The sequence below is a fragment of the Rattus norvegicus genome, chromosome 3 (assembly GCF_036323735.1).
Source record: "Rattus norvegicus strain BN/NHsdMcwi chromosome 3, GRCr8, whole genome shotgun sequence".
In the NCBI taxonomy this organism is placed as follows: domain Eukaryota; kingdom Metazoa; phylum Chordata; class Mammalia; order Rodentia; family Muridae; genus Rattus; species Rattus norvegicus.
The window spans coordinates 165860375-165879654 of NC_086021.1; the positions used below are offsets into that span (position 1 = coordinate 165860375).

Below are 19280 nucleotides of genomic sequence, written 5' to 3' on the forward strand. Positions count from 1 at the left end.
TTCATCCTCCTGCCTCGGCCTCCTGAGAGCTACAGCTACAGACTAGCATTGCCATACTCAGCTAATACAGTGCTGAGGTTGCACCCGTGATAAAGATTCTGCTTCTGAGCTGCATCCCCAGCCCACGGTTACTGTTTTTATCTTAAGGTTTTTTTAGTGTATGTGTAGGTACGTGCGTCCCAGCATGAGTGTGAAGTCAGAGGACAGTCTTGTGGAGTAAGCTCTTTCCTTCCATCCTTACGGATGCGCCAGGATTCGAACTATGCTCACCAGGCTCGAGTGGCAGTCACCCTTACCTGCTGAGCCATCCTGCTTGTCCGTCATCACTGTTTGGTTTTGCTGGTTCGCTAGATGATCAAGTGGGAGGGTGTCGTCGTTCCTGGTGTGTGTGTGTGCGCGTATGTCATTTGTGTGGGGGTACACATATGTGTGTGCATTCATGTGTATCCTTCCCATGGAATTTGTCAGAGGGGAGCTTTTTGGAGTCTGTTCTTTCTTTCTTTTTTTTTTTTTTTTTTTTTTTTGGTTCTTTTTTTCGGAGCTGGGGACCGAACCCAGGGCCTTGCGCTTCCTAGGTAAGCGCTCTACCACTGAGCTAAATCCCCAGCCCCGAGTCTGTTCTTTCTTTTACTGCGTCGGTCCCTGGGCTCAAACCCAAGTCCTCAGGTTTAGTGGCAAGTACTTTATCCACTGAACCATTATGACAGCCCAGTTGTCTTTTTCTGAGTAGTGAGAATGAGCATTATTTATGCTTTTGTATATAAGGTGAAGTGGGTCTAGGCTGACACGGAACTCACTCTGTGGCTGAGGCTGCTTTTTAACTCCTGATCCTCCTGCCTCCACCTCCCAGGTGCTGAGGTTACGGGGCCTGCTGCAGCAGCCTGACTCTGCTTCATGTTTAAAATCAATTATCTAAATCCAGATAAACCAAACCAAGGCCAGTCTTGTTTGTCACTTACATTTAGCCAACAAGTGCTTTAAAAATATTGGTTTTAGTACCTTTTTTTTTTGTGATGAGGGTTTGCATGTGGGTTAGTGGCCCATGCACATGAGTTGTACAGTGAAGCTGGAAGAGAGTGTACTGGGTCCCCTGGCACTGGGGGCATAGCTGGGAGCTGCCACGAGGGTGCTGGGAGCTAAGCCTGGGTCCTCAGCAAGAGCAGCCTGTTATACTGTCTTCCTTCTTTAGTGAGATGTGACTGACACTGGGCATCCTCCTGGTTCTGACAGGGCAAAGCACAGGAGCATCACTGATGACTTCAGAGACAATCTTCCCTCAGAGACAAAGGAGGAATTGCAATCTAAATGGCCTGCTGAGCAGTGGAGGGAAGAATCAGATGGTCTTTCCCATACTCCTTGTCTGTCTTAGGTGAAACAGTCTCCAAGCTTGACTTCTGCCCGGTCTGCCAGCTCTTCAGTGTAAGGTATAGGTATGCAGCTCTCTCTCTCTCTCTCTCTCTCTCTCTCTCTCTCTCTCTCTCTCTCTCTCTCTCTCTCAATTTGTAGACCAGACTCTCCATCCTGGAACTCATAGAGCTCTACCTGCCTCTGCTCTCCAAGTGCTGGGATTAAAGTTATATGCCACCACCTAGTTTTTCTTTTAATTTTATTGAAAATTCTTATTTTGGGAGCTGGAGACATGGCTCAGCAGTTAAGACCACTGGCTGCTTTCCCAGAGGACCCTGGTTCAATTCCTGGTCCCCACATGGCAGCTCACAACTGTCTGTAACTCCAGATGCAGGTGGTCTGGCCTCCTCACACAGACATACGTGCGGCCCAAACGTCAGTGCACATAAAAATAAATAAATCTTTAAAAACCAAAAAGAAAATTAATCTTTTATGTGCGAATGTTTTTGCCCACATGTCTGTTATGCACCAGATGTCTGTGGTGCAGGCAGAGGCCAGAAGAGGGTGAAAGATCCTCTAGGAATAGAGATTCAAACAGGATACGGTGCTAGGACTTGAATCTGGGACCTCAGGAAGAGCATTCAGTGCTCTTAACTGTTAAGCCACCACTCCAGCTGCCTAAAGCAGCTTTCAAACCTCTCAGCACACACATAACCAGTCGGTGGTAACCACCTGATCTGTGCCAACCTTCCATTCTCCTTTAGGCATATTTAGAATTAAGGATGCAGACTCACTGAGCAGCCTCTGCTCCTCCCTGTAACTGCCCTCATAGCTCCCCACCTCATCACTCAGTGTCTCTGTCACTCACTTTCCCTTAGAAAACAGGACTGGAGGCAAATCCCCAACAACAACCATCCCAGGATAGCAGCCATCCTGCTGGAGAAGCCAGCGTCTATCAGCTCGTGGTTGGATAAGGTCAACCTAAGCTCCTTCCACAATGGCTCTTCGCTTGCTTCCTCTGGAATTTCCATTCCTGTGAAACCTCTCCTGAGCCTCCTGGTGGCTCTAAAGCTGTCTGGTGAGGCACCAGTGTTGTCAAACATTCACAGATGGCATTCTGCTCACGGGGTACAGGTGGGGGAGAGGCTGTTTTCTGTCACTCTCTGAGTGCCAAGATCCGTGAGGCTGAGAGAAGCCTCTCCAGTGGGCCTGGCCTTTGCAGACCCACATGCCCTTTGGACTGACTGGGCTATGCTGTCTGCCAGGATCCAGACATTGCAAGGTTTCTCTTTCTTCCCTGATGCACAGTAAGGCTGTTTATGCGAGCCAAGGAACCCAGCTCTTCTGGTGCATGGGTGCTTACCTGCCCGAAGTGATGAGCCAAAATTATGTCCACGACGTTGGTAGTCAAGCCGGAGAGCTAAAAGATAGAAACCGTGATAAGAGAGTGAGCACGTGTGAGCATCTCACAGGCTGCCCACTAAAGGAAGGTGTAGTTTACCCACAGTATCCTTCAAAAGCAAATAAAAACACAAGTCAGTGACATTTCAAAGAAATGTAAAAAAAAAAAAGCAAAAATATAAGGAAGATCTAAATATTCCTTCCACGGTATGAGCTGAGTTTGTTTTGAAACAGGGCTGGACGAAACGGTGGCCATTGCTTTGAGATGTGCAGTTGGGGACTGTGGCCTCTGCTGCCTCCTTCCTGCCCCTGTTCCTGCATTTACACTGGGTTGATGGCAGGTAGAGATGACTTACAGCCCTGCCCAAGACATCCAAGACACAAAAAATAAGATTCCTTCCAGTTTTAGCTATCTTTATTTCAGGGAGTGGGAGGAAAAGCTATATTTACAGAATGTTCTCACATTTGAACATTTTTCTCCCAATTCTTCCCATTTGAAAATGATGCATCTCGGTCTAATAAATGCAGCAATCTGTGTAAATCTGGAGACAGGCTATTTTCAGAAAAAAATGTCAGCTCAGCTCATCTTGCCAACTCCCCTTTAAGCTGCTGCTTGGGTTCTGGATGGAATTCCCACCGAGGACTTGGAGGAGTTGGAGCTGGGGGTGCAGGGAAGGAAGCGAGGGAGAGCCATGACATGAGTGAAAGGTTAGGGAAGAAAGATGGCCTGAGATCACCCGTGGGCTGCCAGTGAGCCCCAGGCTACAAATGAGAGAGGAGCATGGGTAACGACCCGGCTCAGTTCATGAGCTGCACTGTCCATAATTAATGCTCAGAGACCCAAAGTGCTCCATGAATGTCATCAGGCTGCTGTACGTCTAAGTGTGGGGGTCAGGATATCCGCATACTAGACAGGCATTTTACGCAGGGCAGGCTGGGGAGGAGTCCATAGCCCCATCGAAAGCCAGGGAAGGCAATATACCCCAAAATGTACATGCATGTGGGGCGGGACAGACAGACTGTTCAGAATCTGGTCTGCTGGTAGGCAGAAAATATATGCAGGATTTCATCTACCTGCAATTGGATAGATAGACTAGGCTACCTTGTCTCAGCCTCCAGAGACTGGGATTAAAGGCAGATGCCACCTGGGTAGGTTTTTCTTTTATTTTTTCATTTCTTTTTTTTTTCCTTGAGTTTTTGAGACAGGGATTCTCTGTGTAACCTTGGCTGTTCTGGAACTCATTCTGTAGACCAGGCTGGCTGGGAACTCATAAAGATCTGCCAGCCTCTGCCTCCTGAATGCTGAGATTAAAGGCATATGCCATCACCAAGTGGCAAACAACTTATTTTTTATCATATGTTTTGCTATTGAATAAGACATTTTGTGACTCTATTATCAGTACTTTAGAATTTTTTCCTCATCCGTTAGACTGACAATCAATGCTTGGATGATTATATGGTGCCTTGGACCATCTAGCTAAGACACAGGACATATCTTTTTTTTTTTTTCTTTTTTTTTTTCTTTTTTTTTCGGAGCTGGGGACCGAACCCAGGGCCTTGCGCTCGCTAGGCAAGTGCTCTACCACTGAGCTAAATCCCCAACCCAGGACATATCTTGATAGGATTAACACATTCCATTTCTTTGAGTTGTCCTGAGAACAAGAGGTTAAATATACACAAACCATATGAGAACAGTGTCTGGTATTCAATAACCATTATGCTGGTAACAGATTTTCTCCTAATAAAAGCATTAGGTGGCTCAGTCAGCAAATGCACCTGCTGAGGACACCAAGCCCAACACGGTAGGGAGCATAATGAAATCCGGAGGGCGGTTTTCTGACAGCCATAGGCCTGATATGGCATGAGTACACTACGATGTATGTATGTATGTATGTATGTATGTATTCATTATCCATTCATTCTCTGTTTACTTCTGGCTATCCTGGTGGGTAGCACATATCGTAAAACTTAATTCTGTTTGCCAGTACTAAGGAATGCCTAGGAAGCCAAGCATGGCGTAGTTGCCTGTGATCCTAACCCTTGGGAGGCAGAGGTAGGAGGATTGCTGCAATTTCAAGGCCACACTGCTTTGTATAACAGTTCCCAGTGAGCCAGGTTCAGGCAATGACCCATTCAAAACAAAATAATGACCCTAAATACTTAGGGTCAGAGAAACAAGAGATGGCCAAGCAAGGGCCCTTGCTGCCAAGCCTGAGGTCCTGCGTTCAATCCCTGGAACCCACCTGGTAAAAAGAGAGAAGTAACTTATGTAAATTGTTTTATGACCTCTACAGGTGCATCCTGGCACACATGTACACACACACACACACACACACACACACCACAACAATAATAATATAATCATTTGTGTCAGGAGCTGGCTCAGCAGGTCAAAGTGTTTAGCTGCTTTTAAGCCTGAGTTAATCCCCAGGACCAGGGAACCCCTGTAAAAAGCCAGATGGCCTAGAGTAAGCTGCAGGGCAGCAGAAACAAGAGAGACTGCTTTAGCAAGGTGGAAGGCAAAATGAATGCCACAAAGTTGTCCTCTCACCTACACACGCATACACACACACACACACACACACACACACACACACACACACACACACCAGTTTTTTAAAGACGAGGGTATGGTAGTACAGCCTGTAACGCCAGAACTTGGGAGCTGAATGCAGGAGAATCAGAGGCTGAAGGGCATCCTCAGCTACAATAGGAAGTGCAGGGCAGCCTGGGCTATATAATGCCTTCTTTTAAAACAACAAAGCAGCAAGTAACTGGGTCTGAAGACTCACAGAATCTAGCACTAGGGAGGCTGAGGCAGGAAGAGTGCCACAAGGTTAATGCTAGCCTGGGCTACAGAGTAGGATCCAGTTTAAAACTACTAAAGCCAGCCAACTAACCAACCAACCAACCAACCAACCAAACAAACAAACAAACAAGGACCCTTTCAAACAAAAATAAATACACAAAATTACAAGCAGTAGAGAGAGATACCTAGGCAATCACTAAGACATCTTTCGGTGTGTCTCTGTTTGCTTTCCCAAACACCAGGATCTGAAGGGTTCTGACCTGGAGGTGAGTCAGTTCTCTGGACTCATAATGCCCTGGTAGTATTGGAAGGCAATACAATGTCGAGAGAGAAGCTGGGCCACAGTGTAGGGAGGGTGGGTGGGGGTGCACCTAGGGCTGTGTCCTGTTCCTTTCTGAACTGCCTTTCCTGTGTGCCCAGATGTCAACTGCTCCTTTCAGCAACTGCTTCCTCTCTCTGTTACAACCAATTCAAATGTCTGCACTGTGAGTTGATATAAATCTTGCCTCCTGTTGTTCTCCTGGATAATTTGGTCCCAGGTACACAAGTGTAAGTAATCCATGCATCATGCAAAGGACTTCTACACAGATCATTTTTAAAAAAAGAAATGCCTGGTGATACATTACTACTTTCTGGCCCAGAGCTCTCTAAAGGTCTCTACCCGACTTGCTAAATTCCCATGCGGCTGCCAGCTACTCTCTGAGCTCCGGGCTGCCATGGCTAGCACCAGAAGCGACCGTCCTTCTAGTTCCCATGGCATGGGTCACTGCCACAACAGCCCCATTCAGCCATCCACCTGCTGTGGTTATAGTCACAAGTCCCAGTAAACTGTTAAAATCGAAACTCTAAAAGCTTGTAATTTATAGTTCAGATTTATATCAGTAAATTCTCACTCCACAAAACGTCCACACAATAAACTCAGAGCCAATTGATATTGATATAAACTGCCCACCTAAAAAAAGACAAACTGTCCTATAATTATCCATCCCTTATAAGATTTTCATAACTACCTGTGGTTATTTAAAGCCACACAGGGGTGGGTCATCCTTCCCTCCATCTCTATTTCTTCTTTCTCCTATCTCTCTGGCCTCTCAAAAACTCTGTCCCCGCCTTCCTTTTTCACTGCCCAATCACAGGCCTTGCCTTATTTTGCGCCTGCTCTCACCTGCATATAGACATCAAGCCACATATATGAGAGGCTGAGGGCTGGAAGGATGGCTCAACAATTAAGAGGCTGCTCCTCAGAGGACCTAGGTCCCAGCACCCACATGATGGCTCAAGCCTTTCTGTAACTCCAGTTCTAGGGGATGTAACCCCCACACACTTTGACCTCCATGGAACTGCATACACGTGAGGCACAAACATTCATGCAAGTAATATGTCTATACACAAAATAGAAATTAATTTGTGAAAAAAAATTAAAAAGTAAATGTGATGGTTTGTATATGCTCAGCCTAGGAAGTGGTGCAATAGGAGGTGTGGCCATGTTGGAGGAGGTGTGTCATGTGGGCGTGGCTTTAATACCCTCATCCTAGCTGCTTGGAAGCCAGTCTTCTTCTAGCAGCCTTCAGATGAAGATTCGGAACTCTCAGCTCCTCCTGCACCATGCCTGCCTGGATGCTGCCAGGCTCCCACCTTGATGATCATGGGCTGAACCTCTGAACCTGTGAGCCAGCCCCAATTAAATGTTGTCCTTATAAGACGTGCCTTGATCATGGTGTCTGTTCACAGCAGTAAAACCCTAAGACAGCCAAGCTATTTTTTTTTTTTTATGAAGGAACAAGAGAAGTCTAGTTTAGCGACATGGGCCTGAAATCCAAGCTTCTTAGGAGGCTGAAGAGTCACATGATCATGGCCAGCCTGCCCAATTTAGTGAGATCCTGTCTGAAGGTAAATAAAAAAAGAGATCCGGGAATGTTAAGTTCTGTGACAAGATGAGTGCCTAATGTGCATGAAACTGTGGCTTTAATCTCCAGTACCACCAACAGGAGGAAGAAGAAGAAGAGGAGGAGGATGAGGAGGGGGAAGAGGAGGAAGAGGAGGAGGAGGAGGAAGAAGAAGAGGAGGAGGAGGAGGAGGAGGAGGAGGAGGAAGAAGAAGAGGAAGAAGAAGAAGAAACAGTAGTAGTAGAAGTAGTAGTAGAAAAAGAAGGAGGAGGAGGAAGAGGAGGAAGAGAGGAGGACCAGAGAATGAGCAGACAACTCTACCCCTTAGTACTTACTTTGGAAGCTGCCCAGTCAATCCAGTCTTTAGCACACGGGTCAATGTTAATGAGCACAAGACCTTCTACCAGCTCCGGATGATTGAGCTGAGAGAGAGAGATAGAAAAAGACAACTGTGTGAGACTCCCGCTCCCATTTCTGCAGGAGAGGTGCTATGGAGCATTTACAGACAATGCCTCCTGAAACCTGACTAGCACCTGGAAACCAGTCTCTCCAAAGGGATGAAGTCACCTCCCCTTGAATGGGCAAGACAGGATTTTTGTTGTCACAGCAGATGGAGAGCATGCTGCAGTTGTCCAACTCATAGGGGATTGCTTATGGGCAAGTGTGGTAAAACACTTGGCACGAGTGCTACTCGGGCTTATGTGGGCTATTTTGGTACAACATGGACTCCTGGAAGTTTTTTCCTGAAGCCATCTGAATAATAGACAGTGCCACCCTAGAAAACCCTTTTCTGTAACCCAGGAGGAATCTCACAACAATCCTACAGGATTTGGCACATTAAGGTGACATTTCAAGGTCTTTTCAAGATCCCTTTTATGGTTTTAACCATCTTCTTAGAAGTCACATCTGGGTCTCTTTATAATGTTCTGTACTCGTTTGTAGATTTTCGGGTCCCTCTACAGACAAAGCAAGTCTTCACACACATGTGCCTGGAGCAGCTAGAACTCACAGAGCCGACACAAGCCCAGAGCAGCACTAGTCATTTGACGCACTCCCCAGCTGGGACCTCCGCACTGCCTCAGGGACTTGAGACCAATCCTTCCTGTACTCACTGCAAATCTGCTGAGGATTTGCAGTGGGCTCCTGCTCCAACTCCAACGCCAATGATGCTCTTCATACTGAATGAGGCAGAAGGACAATTGACAACACCTTACTTCTGTGGCAGCATGGCAGAGTGCGGTGACTATAAGCCAGCCTCCCAGCCATAGCTTTATAGCTATGAGAACTTGGGGAACTTTTTTTTTTTTTTTTTATAAACCAAAGATCTTTATTCATTCGGTAGAATACTGGTTACAATTAAGTAGAGCCATACATTCCCAAATAAATACCCTCAAACAGTATGGGTAAAAGGAAGACTACAGAGCTGGGTATTTATGTGCATTTGAAAGGCAGTAGAACAATACTGCTGCTCACCCACTCTGCTTATGAGCTCTGCTCTGTCTCACAGCAGCTCCGCACCAGGACTTCCAGTGGTGCTCTACACGGAGGGAGGGGGAACTTTCTTTTACCCTCAAGCTTTAGTGTCCCCCTTATTTGACAAAACCACTACCTCCCCCGCCACACACACTTCCTCCCCTCCCTTTCCTTTCTTTTTCTTTTTCTCTCACAGCCTTGCCTACCGAGGGCTGAATCTAGGACTGCATGGATACTGATCGAGTGCTTTACCACTGAGCCATATATACCACAGCAAGCATGATACACATTTTTATAGTTAAGTGATAAATGCCTAGAATTTAGAAATCATCTTCATTTTCCCACTGCCTCAAAATTCATCAGCAAATTCTGTCAAATCTACCTGTGAATATTGTCATCGGTAATGGTCACTTTAGTCCATCCCATGATTTCTTGGTACTGAAGTGCTAAGGCTCAGTATCAGAGTGTGGGGCTCGCCAGACATGGGCTCTATTACTGCACTGCACGCCAGCCCCGCTCTCTTTAGGGCATTGTATTGTGATTGCTGATCAAGGTCAACAAACGTAGCCATTGACTCTCCGGTTTTGCTCCTTAAGTCCATTGACAGGACAGCAGAGTTAGAACAAAAGAACGAAGTAACGAAGTAATGGCGTAGCTCAGCCGGGAGAAACTGTTGATCGGGAGTGGAAGCTTGGGTGTGATTTGTAAGAGTTGGGGCGGGGAGCCGAAATGGAAGCCTGCAGAAGACACTCACCTCAGGTGTGTAAGAACGGGAGGCAGCATCTCAGCCAGCTCATCCACGGTGGGGTACTGATACCTGAAACCCAGAGTAACCGCTCCTGAATTAGAAAGCACCACAGTTCCTAGACACTAGGAGACCTTGACCACTCCAGGAGTCTTAGAGAAACACAAGATTTATTTTAATTAATTAATTTTACCAAAGGCTCAAAGGAGGTGTTGTGGTGCCTAGAAGTAAGTGTGGCAGACGCCATGATCCTCCATGACTGTCATGTAAGGAAGAAATAAAAGGCCACCCTCCTTGTACCAGAGCAGGCTACAGGAAAAGAACTGGTTACAGGGCCCACTATGTGCTATTTCCACAGCCTTAACATGCACTCCCAGGCTCAGGAATGCCCAGCAACAGGTCTGCCAGTCATATTTAGGCAGTTACCTTAGCAGGAAACAACGTTCTCCTGGGCCTGTGCATCATTATAAACTCAGAATCCTCAGAATAGACGCTCATTTATTTCACTTAGCCTAATGCATTCACTTTATGAACTACTTACTAATAATATGAACTGACTCCGAAATGGCCAGGCAAGCCCAGAGCTGACCCAGAGGAGGGAGAGTAAGGAGGAAGTCACAGATGACAGAATCAGAAAAGGACAGGACACTTTAAAATGAGACTGTGTGTGTGTGTGTGTGTGTGTGTGTGTGTGTGTGTGTGTGCGTGCGTGTGTGTGTGTGTGCGTGTGTGTGTGTGTGTGTGTGTGTGTGTGTGTGTGTGTAACAGTCTCCCATGTTTGGTGGCCTCTGCCCCACAAATCCAGGGCCATCTGCTGCACTGGAAGGAGTGGAGTGTCTCACACCATTGTGCACAAGTTGAGAACAATCCTGATGGACAGCACCTGGACAAATGACAACTGTATCTGAGACACAAGAGTGTGGACAGTCAGCTAGGACTCTGTGTGACAGGACATCTTAGGCTGAATCCTTGCACACTGATGAAAAATCGCACAGGACTGTTGGGCCGAGAGAGCTAACACACACAGAACATTAAACAATGTCTGGCAGAGCCTGGGTCCCGTGCAGGGGCAGACTCTCCCCTGTCAGGAATGCTTACTCTACAGAAGTCACTGGAAATGCAGCACGAGGGGGAAGGGCTCCCTCCTACCCCAAAAGCTCTCATTGGCGCCCTGTCCAGGGGGCACTTGGGAGCCTGTGACTGACAGGCAGAGCAAGTTTAGGATGATGGTGGGTGTCAAGGCCAGTCAGATGGTGTCTTTGCCCATCAATATGGCTCTAGAAAAAAAATGGTTCCCCAAGTGACCAAACTCCATCCCTAGGTGGGAACTCAGATGGGACCACCCTCCCAGAACAGGGTCAAGGAGTCTGGGCTCAGCCTATGTATTTGGAGATTCAGGAAGCAGCACAAGGTGACAAATAAAAATGGATGAGTCAGGGGACAGATGAGGGACAAGTGGGTACTCCAGACACATGACTTGTGCCTACAGGGACACAGGTCCTGGCCATGAAGAGGCTTTTGTAGGTTTGTGAAAATACCAAGGAGACATCAACACACGAGCTTCTGAGACCAAGGGCAGAAAGACGGGCAAGCAATACCACCCGTGCGTGTGACGCCATCAAGTGGAAGGGGGCACAGCATTCAGTCCCCTACAGCCACCCACAGCTCTTTGGCCTGCATGCCTCCCACAGAGCTTCCCTGGGGCCTTACTTACCCTGTTGGGAAGGAGGGTGCTGCTTCCTGTTGGCCTGGGGCATCCACGTGACAGACAGCAAAGTGCTGGGTGATCTCTTGCATATCCTCAAAGTTGAAGAACGTGTTGAAGCAGGATTTATCTATGAGACAAGGATTCCTGTGCATCGGTTCCCCAGTTCTCCCTGCTTCCCCTCAGCTCTGCAAAGCTGACCAGTGTTCTCTCAGTCCCTTCTCCTCAGCAGCCCACTCGAGTGAGGAGTCTGCACACAGCCTGTGCCTCAAGACGCCCAAGGAAGACTCTGTAGGGAGCACCTCAGTGCCTGGAGGATGAGTGGTTCTCAATTCCATGCAATGGGCTCAGAGCAGAAAGCATCTTGGGGATATTTGCTGGGTTTCCTGGTGGTGACAAAACAATCTTCTACCCACAATGCTGTCTTCTATGCACCTTGTCCCTCTACCGGATGAGGAAGGACTCTGAGCTCCCTGACCGTGGCTAGGGCTATCCTCAGCTGCTGACACCCACCACATCGGGCTCTCCATTGTCAGGACTGCTGTGTGCCTGGAGGAGATGCTGCCTCATTCTTAACCCTCTCAGTACAGGTCCTTCCTCACTTCTCAGGCTAAGACTCAGCCCTGGGCTGTCAGCTTAACACTCTGAAAGGCAGAGCAGCATGAAGGTGAGCAGAGCCTGGTCCCACATCTAGATCCTAATTCTATACTGTTTGTTGAAAAGCCACTTGTAAAATGCTTGGTGGCTAATTCGGTGAGGATTTCAGCTTTGGATATATTTGTGGAAACAGAATGAGACGTCTTGGGGACTGATCTAAAGATGAACATCAAGCAGACTTTGTCTTACATACGCCTAATGCACATAGTCTGAAGTGACTGTTAAAGTGGGCCCTTCGTCTTTGTAAGTCGGGGACTCACAGGGAACAAGAACACAGGTCAAGCAATTGTAGTTCTGCTGGGCCTGTGGTGTATCTAGCTGTTTTCTGTCCGCATTCAGTGTCAGACTCATAGCATTTTAGATTCTGAATTACTGGACTAAGGATGTTCAATCTATACTAGGCAGAAAAGCCCATTGGAAGAATACTTTTTTTTTTTTTTTGGTTCTTTTTTTCGGAGCTGGGAACTGAACCCAGGGCCTTGCGCTTCCTAGGTAAGCGCTCTACCACTGAGCTAAATCCCCAGCCCCGGAAGAATATTTTTACTACTGAATTCAAAACTCTGGGCTTTCTAACCTAAGACATGAATAAAAATCAGCCTTCAAGGCTGGACATGACGGTGCGCACCTTTAATTCTAGCACATGGGAGGCAGAGGCAGGCAGATCTCTGTAAGTTGAAGGAAAGTCTGGTCTACATAGTGAGTTCCAGGTCATTGGAGCTATGGAGAGAGAAAGAGAGAGACAGAGAGACAGAGAGACAGAGACAGACAGAGATGGAGAGACCCTGTCTCAAAAATAAATAAATAAATAAATAAATAAATAAATAAATAAATAAATACATAAATACATAAATACATAAATACATAAATACATAAATACATAAATACATAAATACACAAATACATAAATACATAAATACATAAATACATAAATACATAAATACATAAATACATAAATACATAAATACATAAATACATAAATACATAAATAAATAAAGCAGACCTCAGTTCTAATTTCTAAAATGTACTTCCAGATGCCCCACCATACTTGACCCAGCTCATACCCCAGGAATATTAACCTCCCGTTAATAAGGGTTTTAAGAGGAGAAGAGAGATGCGTGCGTTTTATTAGAAGTCTGTTATTATGCTCTTTAATACAAAGATTACGCATGGTTCAAGGGAGCTGTTTGGGGCTGGAGAGAGAGTTCAGTGCTTAGCGGCCCTTACTGCTCTTGCCGAGCACCAAGGTTCCGTTCCAGCACTACTGTGATGACTGGCAATCATCAGTATCTCCAGTTCTGGGGGGAGGGGTATCCAACATCCTCTTCTGGCTCCCACGGGGATTGCATGTATGTAGTGCCCATGTATCCATGCAGGCAAACACTCACACACTCGAAATTAAACTATTTCCTCTTAAAAAGGGAATGTGCAAAATCAAATACATACAGTTGAGCCCAATGTCATGGTATGTCAGGATAAATGGTCTATTTCTCTTCAGGGAGCCCTTTATGGTGACATGGACCATACCATGGGGTGTTTCTATGTCATGCTCCTATAACAAGACAGTGTAAGGTCTTAGGAAGTCTTCAGGAGCTATAAGCTCACCAGAGAGATGCTGTTATACCTAGTATTCCCACTCTCTAGGTCTTCTTTTGAGATAGACAACAAACACACAGAAAAGGTCTCACTTTTCATCTGAGAAACCTCACCATGAGGCCAGGTATATGTGTTGAAAGTGAATTTGTAATTGGTTGTGGGGAGGGGATCAGCCAGTTGGATAAGGAGCCAGGAAAAACTTGGGAGCACAGCTAAGGAAATGGAAACATGAAGTTCTTTGTGGGTAAAAAGTCACAGGTTTCAAAGCTCTGAATGCATGTCTCGCTGTAGACCATTTCAGTGGTGTAAGAATATATCATTAGAATCAAGCATTTCTCTTCAAGGCTGGCAGGTACTACAGTATGACATCATCTGTGAGTCCTTAGCTAACAGACATCCCAGTGTCATCCCAGTGTCAGGATTTCTTACCTGGGAAGTGAGCTAACCTCACAGGGGCATTGGTACCACACACATCCTCTTCTCCATCCCCTCTCATGCTTCCTGCCTGGTAATCAGAAAGCCCAGCTGAAGGTTCTTGCTCTGACTTCCCCACCATTCCAAGAATATAAGGTAAGCCTCCTTTTCTGCCATATGGGCTCTGATTTCTCTCTAGAGACTCCCACTGTACTGTTGCCTGTTGGTCTATTCGTGGCATCAATAATTCTTCTAATAAACTATTTATCAGTAAACTGTCTCAGTCTCCTTTTTACTTTTTTAGGTAGGGTCTCACTAAGTACCCTGGTAGGCCCTAAATCCACTATGTAGACCAGGCTAGGTTGGAACTCACAGAGATCTACCTGCCTCTGCCTCCTGAGTGACTGTTGGAATTAAAGGTTTGAATCACTATACCTGGCCTAAGGCTTTACTATGTGTGTATATGTGAATTCCTGAATATTGTCTGTGCTCCATATGTGTGCCCGATGCCCCCCAGAGGCCAGAAGGTGGCACTGAATACCCAGGAATTGAAGTTACAGGAAGTTGTGAGCTGCCATATGGGTGCTGGGAACCAAACCCTGGTCCTCTGCAAGAGCCTAACCCTTCTTAAGCACTGAACCATCTCTCTAGCCCTCAGTATCACACGCCATCCAAACCACACCTAGTAGACACTGAAAGGTATATTGGCATAGAATCTCTCTCCTTTCCTGCCTGTCTCACACCACCTGTCCCTTAGAGCAGTGACTCTTGGCTGTCGTGTTCATAGAATACATTCCTAGACTAGAACCTTCCTAGAGGCGGGAAGGTATCTGGTCATGTGCCATCAGCATCCCTCTCTAGGAACTGTGTTTGAGACAGAGAGAGCGTATCTGTGACTTGGTGCTTCTCCTGAAACTGGAGTAACCCTGGTAGCTGTTAGGTGATGTGTCACCACTCTCACTCCTGGTCCTTGTTGTGTGTCCGTAAGTCCCGAGACACCCTGGACTGCTCCTGGTTTAAGGTGCTGGGCAGTTTGTTCCACCTGTCCCATGAGACATGAAACGAAGGAAAAGTAAGTTGAGAAGCTGTTAGAGTAGAGCTCAGCTCAGGGAACCGAGTAAAGCCAGAAAGGTTTGTAATTGTTTGTGTGGGGGTGCCTACAGCATGGAGAATGATGGACAGGAAAGGAAGAGAAGCAGAATACTGAGATTTATTTTCTCTATTCCAGTTTTAACATTCCTAAAAAATAAACAATCTGATTAACTAATGCATCTCTGCTGATGATACCTGCATCCGTCAGTCTCACATTAGGTAGATTTCAAATGCAAAAACCACTGTGCTTAGTGATAAATGACTTCAATGACAGAACTCAGGAGCCGGAGGCGAGAGGATTAGAAGTTCAAAGTCATCCTTGGCTGGACCAGGAATTTACCTGCATTAGAGAACCTATCTTAAACACAAATGTCCCACAAAGGCCTTTCAACGTAACTCCATCTCGACAGTGAACTGCATCTTTGCTGGGGGCCACAGAAGAGTGTGTCAAGCTGACCGGATATTGCCACATCTCCACAGCACAAGCCAGCGAGATGGCACAGCCCTGCAGGCATTTCTGCCAAGCCTGACCACTTGATTTCGATCCTCAGACCTCATGTGGTGGAAGGAAAGAACCAATCCCTTCAAGATATTTCATGGCTTCCACATGTGTGCTGTGTGCCCCTCAAATAAATAGGTAAGTCTGTACTGTAGAATGTCCTGTGTTCATGATGACCCTCCTGGTCCATCCTCCCGTGTGCTGAGATTATACACATGAGCTACCATATACAGGAGGCTTCATGGTCTTGTCCTTTAATGTTTTGCTTTTCTTTTCTGAGAGTCTTGCTAAACAATTCAGGTGGCCTCAAACTCATGATCATCTTACCTCAGCGTCCCCTGTGCACCGCCACACCCTGTTAGACACCAGTATATCAAAGCCCAGGTTGGAGTAGATAAAGTCAGGCATGTTGCTTTCTGTCACTGATTTCTTTTCTCGAAGGCTAGTGATGGTTTAAAATGATGGAGGAGACATGGGGGTAGAAACAGATGTGAGCTGACTTGGAAGAAAGCACAGGGTTTGTGAAGGAGAAATTAAAAACTCCTGTGGCTGCATGATTTTTTTTCATAATAAGGGAGGACAGAAAGAATTTAAAAAGGAGAGGATGGGGACATGTTAGGGTACCTGGGAGGAACAGGAAGAGTTGGGGGTAGATATGATGAAGCTATTTTGCTTCCAAAGACAAAAGGAAGAAAGAAAGAAAGAAAGAAAGAAAGAGAGAAAGAGAGAAAGAGAGAAAGAGAGAAAGAAAGAAAGAAAGAAAGAAAGAAAGAAAAAGAAAGAGAGAAAGAAAGAGAGAAAGAAAGAGAGAAAGAAAGAAAGAGATCACAACTGAGGAGACAGAACGGTTGGTATGCCTGGACAAGCTTGAGGGATGCATAGGGAAAGGGACAAACAGATTGACCAAGGGCTCTATCTCTTTTTTTATTTTTTTTATTTTTTTTATTTTTTGGTTCTTTTTTTTGGAGCTGGGGACCAAACCCAGGGCCTTGCACTTCCTAGGCAAGCGCTCTACCACTGAGCTAAATCCCCAACCCCGGGCTCTATCTCTTGTAGCCGTGTATGTGCAGGGAGGAAGCAGAGACCACATCCAGAAAGTAAGCCAACCATTCCCGGTGAAGAGACTGGCAGCTTAACCACAGGGCAAGCCTGCAGTTTTGTGTGTCTTAAATCCACTGGGGTTGGAGTCTACAGAGACAGCTCAGTGGTTAAGAGCACTTGCAGCTCTTGAAGAGGACCCAGGTTCAGTTCCCAGCACCTGCCTGGAGGTTCATAGCTGTTTGTAGTTCTAGTTCCAGAAGATCTGACATGCTGTTCTGCACTCCCTGGGCATCAGGCATGCACGCAGCGCACATATTCACAGGCAAAGCCCTCATACACATAAATTAAAAATAAATTCTTTTTAAAAATCCAGTGGGGGAATTTGGTGTTATAGTGACTACTCCTCCCTTGTGACAAGCCAGCACTAGGAAAGGTCCTATCTTGAGAAACGGGTGGTTATTTGAGACTGAACTATTCTGGGAACCTAAAAGCAAGGACCAGTCACACATCTGGTAGCATCCTGCCATAGTTTCTGGGTGTGAGACAGCCATGTGAGATGAGTGTGGAGACAGCAGCTCACATCTGGACGTGTGATAAGGTCTGTGGCATGAAGCTTGGGCAGTTAAGGGCACAGTAGTCAGTGGCTGGCTCACCCTCTGTGGAGAGATCAGATCCTATCACTGTGATAGCCGATCCCCATTAAGACTCAGAAGCTGGGGTTGGGGATTTAGCTCGGTGGTAGAGCGCATGCCTAGGAAGCGCAAGGCCCTGGGTTTGGTCCCCAGCTCCGAAAAAAAAAGAACCGAAAAAAAAAAAAAAAGACTCAGAAGCCCTTGTCAGTGATCTGCATGTGACCATGTCTGAAATCATCTGTCACATAGCTTAATGCTTGCATGCTGAGAATCTCAAAGCTTGATTTGTACAGCTATCTCGGTGGGTGAGATATGGGGGCACTGTGACCGATTTTCCAGTACAGATCTGTTTGGTTCCTATTCTCCAACACACTCAAAAGATCCCCCTTTGCTTAGACATTAGCTATCCCATGGTATTCAAATTTCGGGGGAGGGAAAGGAATCTGCAGTGAGAATCCATTTGGCCCCTAGGTTGAAATGCAAAGTGTGACTATCAGGGGCTCCTGGTAAACACAGAAAGAAGCTTTTATATGGAGGCATCTGTCAGACATCCGCCCTTGATTGGTCCAGGCTTAGCACTACTCAGATGGTAAGCAAGCCAAGAGACCTAACGCAACAGGTCACCCCACCCCCAGCACAGGCTGTGGTATTTGTAGACACAGGAGGAGCAGCTCCAGCCTCCTCTTGTCCTGCACCAGAAAGAGCTCCAGGCTCCTCCTGCCCCAAGTCTGCCTTTCCTCTGTTTTCACTTTTAGTTTAACTTTTATTTCTAAAAAGCTTTTTTGTTTTTGTTTTCTTCTTGTGACTGTCTTTGAAGTTGTTTTAGACAAGCTCTAGCTGTGATCTCATGGCTGGCCTTGAGGCGAGCCTGCTGCTATTGCCTCCCAAGTACTGGGGTTAATATGCATGAGCCACCACATCCTGATTTTGACATATATTTTCTTACATAATTACACTTATTTATTTATTATAGTGTGTGTGGGAAGCATGGTGTGTGTGGCAGCAAGAGGACAACTTTAGGAATTGCTCTGTTTTTCTTTATTGCATATTCTCTCTCTGTCTCTCTGTCTCTCTCTCTCTCTGTCTCTCTCTGTCTCTGTCTCTCTCTCTCCCTCTCTTCCTCTCTCCCTCCCTCTCCCTTTCCTTCTCTCTCTCTCTCTCTCTCTCTCTCTCTCCCCCTTCTCCCCCTCTCCCTTTCCCTCTCCCCCTCTCTCTCCCCCTCCCCTCTCTCCCTCACCATTTCCATCTCTCCTCTGTCTCTTTCTCTCCTCTCTCCTCCCTTTTCTGTCTCCGACAGATCCCACAACTTTTAATTTACACAGCTCCTCCTGCCTTGGTCTCCAGAATGCTGGGTGTATAAGGCCTCACGCGAGCTGTCGTGCCTGATATATTTTTTCTCTTCTTCTGTTTGACCTGGCTTCTTCCCTACTGACCCTTCCAGACGCATTTCCTTTATTTCATTCCTGTACTGCTTTTACACTTATCCTAACTAGTTTTTAACTTCACAGCTCATTCTATATAACTGCAGAATTCCATGATTTATTCTTTTCTGCTCTGTGGTTTCTCTCTCTCTCTCTCTCTCTCTCTCTCTCTCTCTGGTGATTGGCTTTAATTTATAATGCATTTCCATATCCAGTTTGGTTTGGTCCCATTGCTATTAAAATTACTCTCTCATCTCTGAATGGCACTGAAGATTGAGCCCTCAAGAGGAGGATGCCTACTAAGAAGACCTCAGAACAAACTAGAAAGAGACAGCCAACAGATGCGGGACTTGCAGTCCAGAACCAGACACGAGAAGGCAACACGACCCCTGTCAGCTCCTCAGTCAACAAATCCAAAGAAATGCAAAGAATTCAAGATACTATTTGTAAAAAAATTCACTTCAAATGAACAAGCCTGTGGATGAAACATAAAAGGAAGTGCAAATGTGAGGTTTGTGCATGCTTGGCCCAGGGAGAGGCACTATATGGAGGTGTGGCCTTGTTG

The 19280-nt window shown here is 46.3% G+C and overlaps 1 pseudogene; it reads right to left on the bottom strand.

Annotated features, from left to right (window-relative positions):
• The window catches only part of LOC134486193 (protein NDRG3-like), a 38063-nt pseudogene that overhangs the window by 10899 nt on the left and 7884 nt on the right, over positions 1-19280 (bottom strand).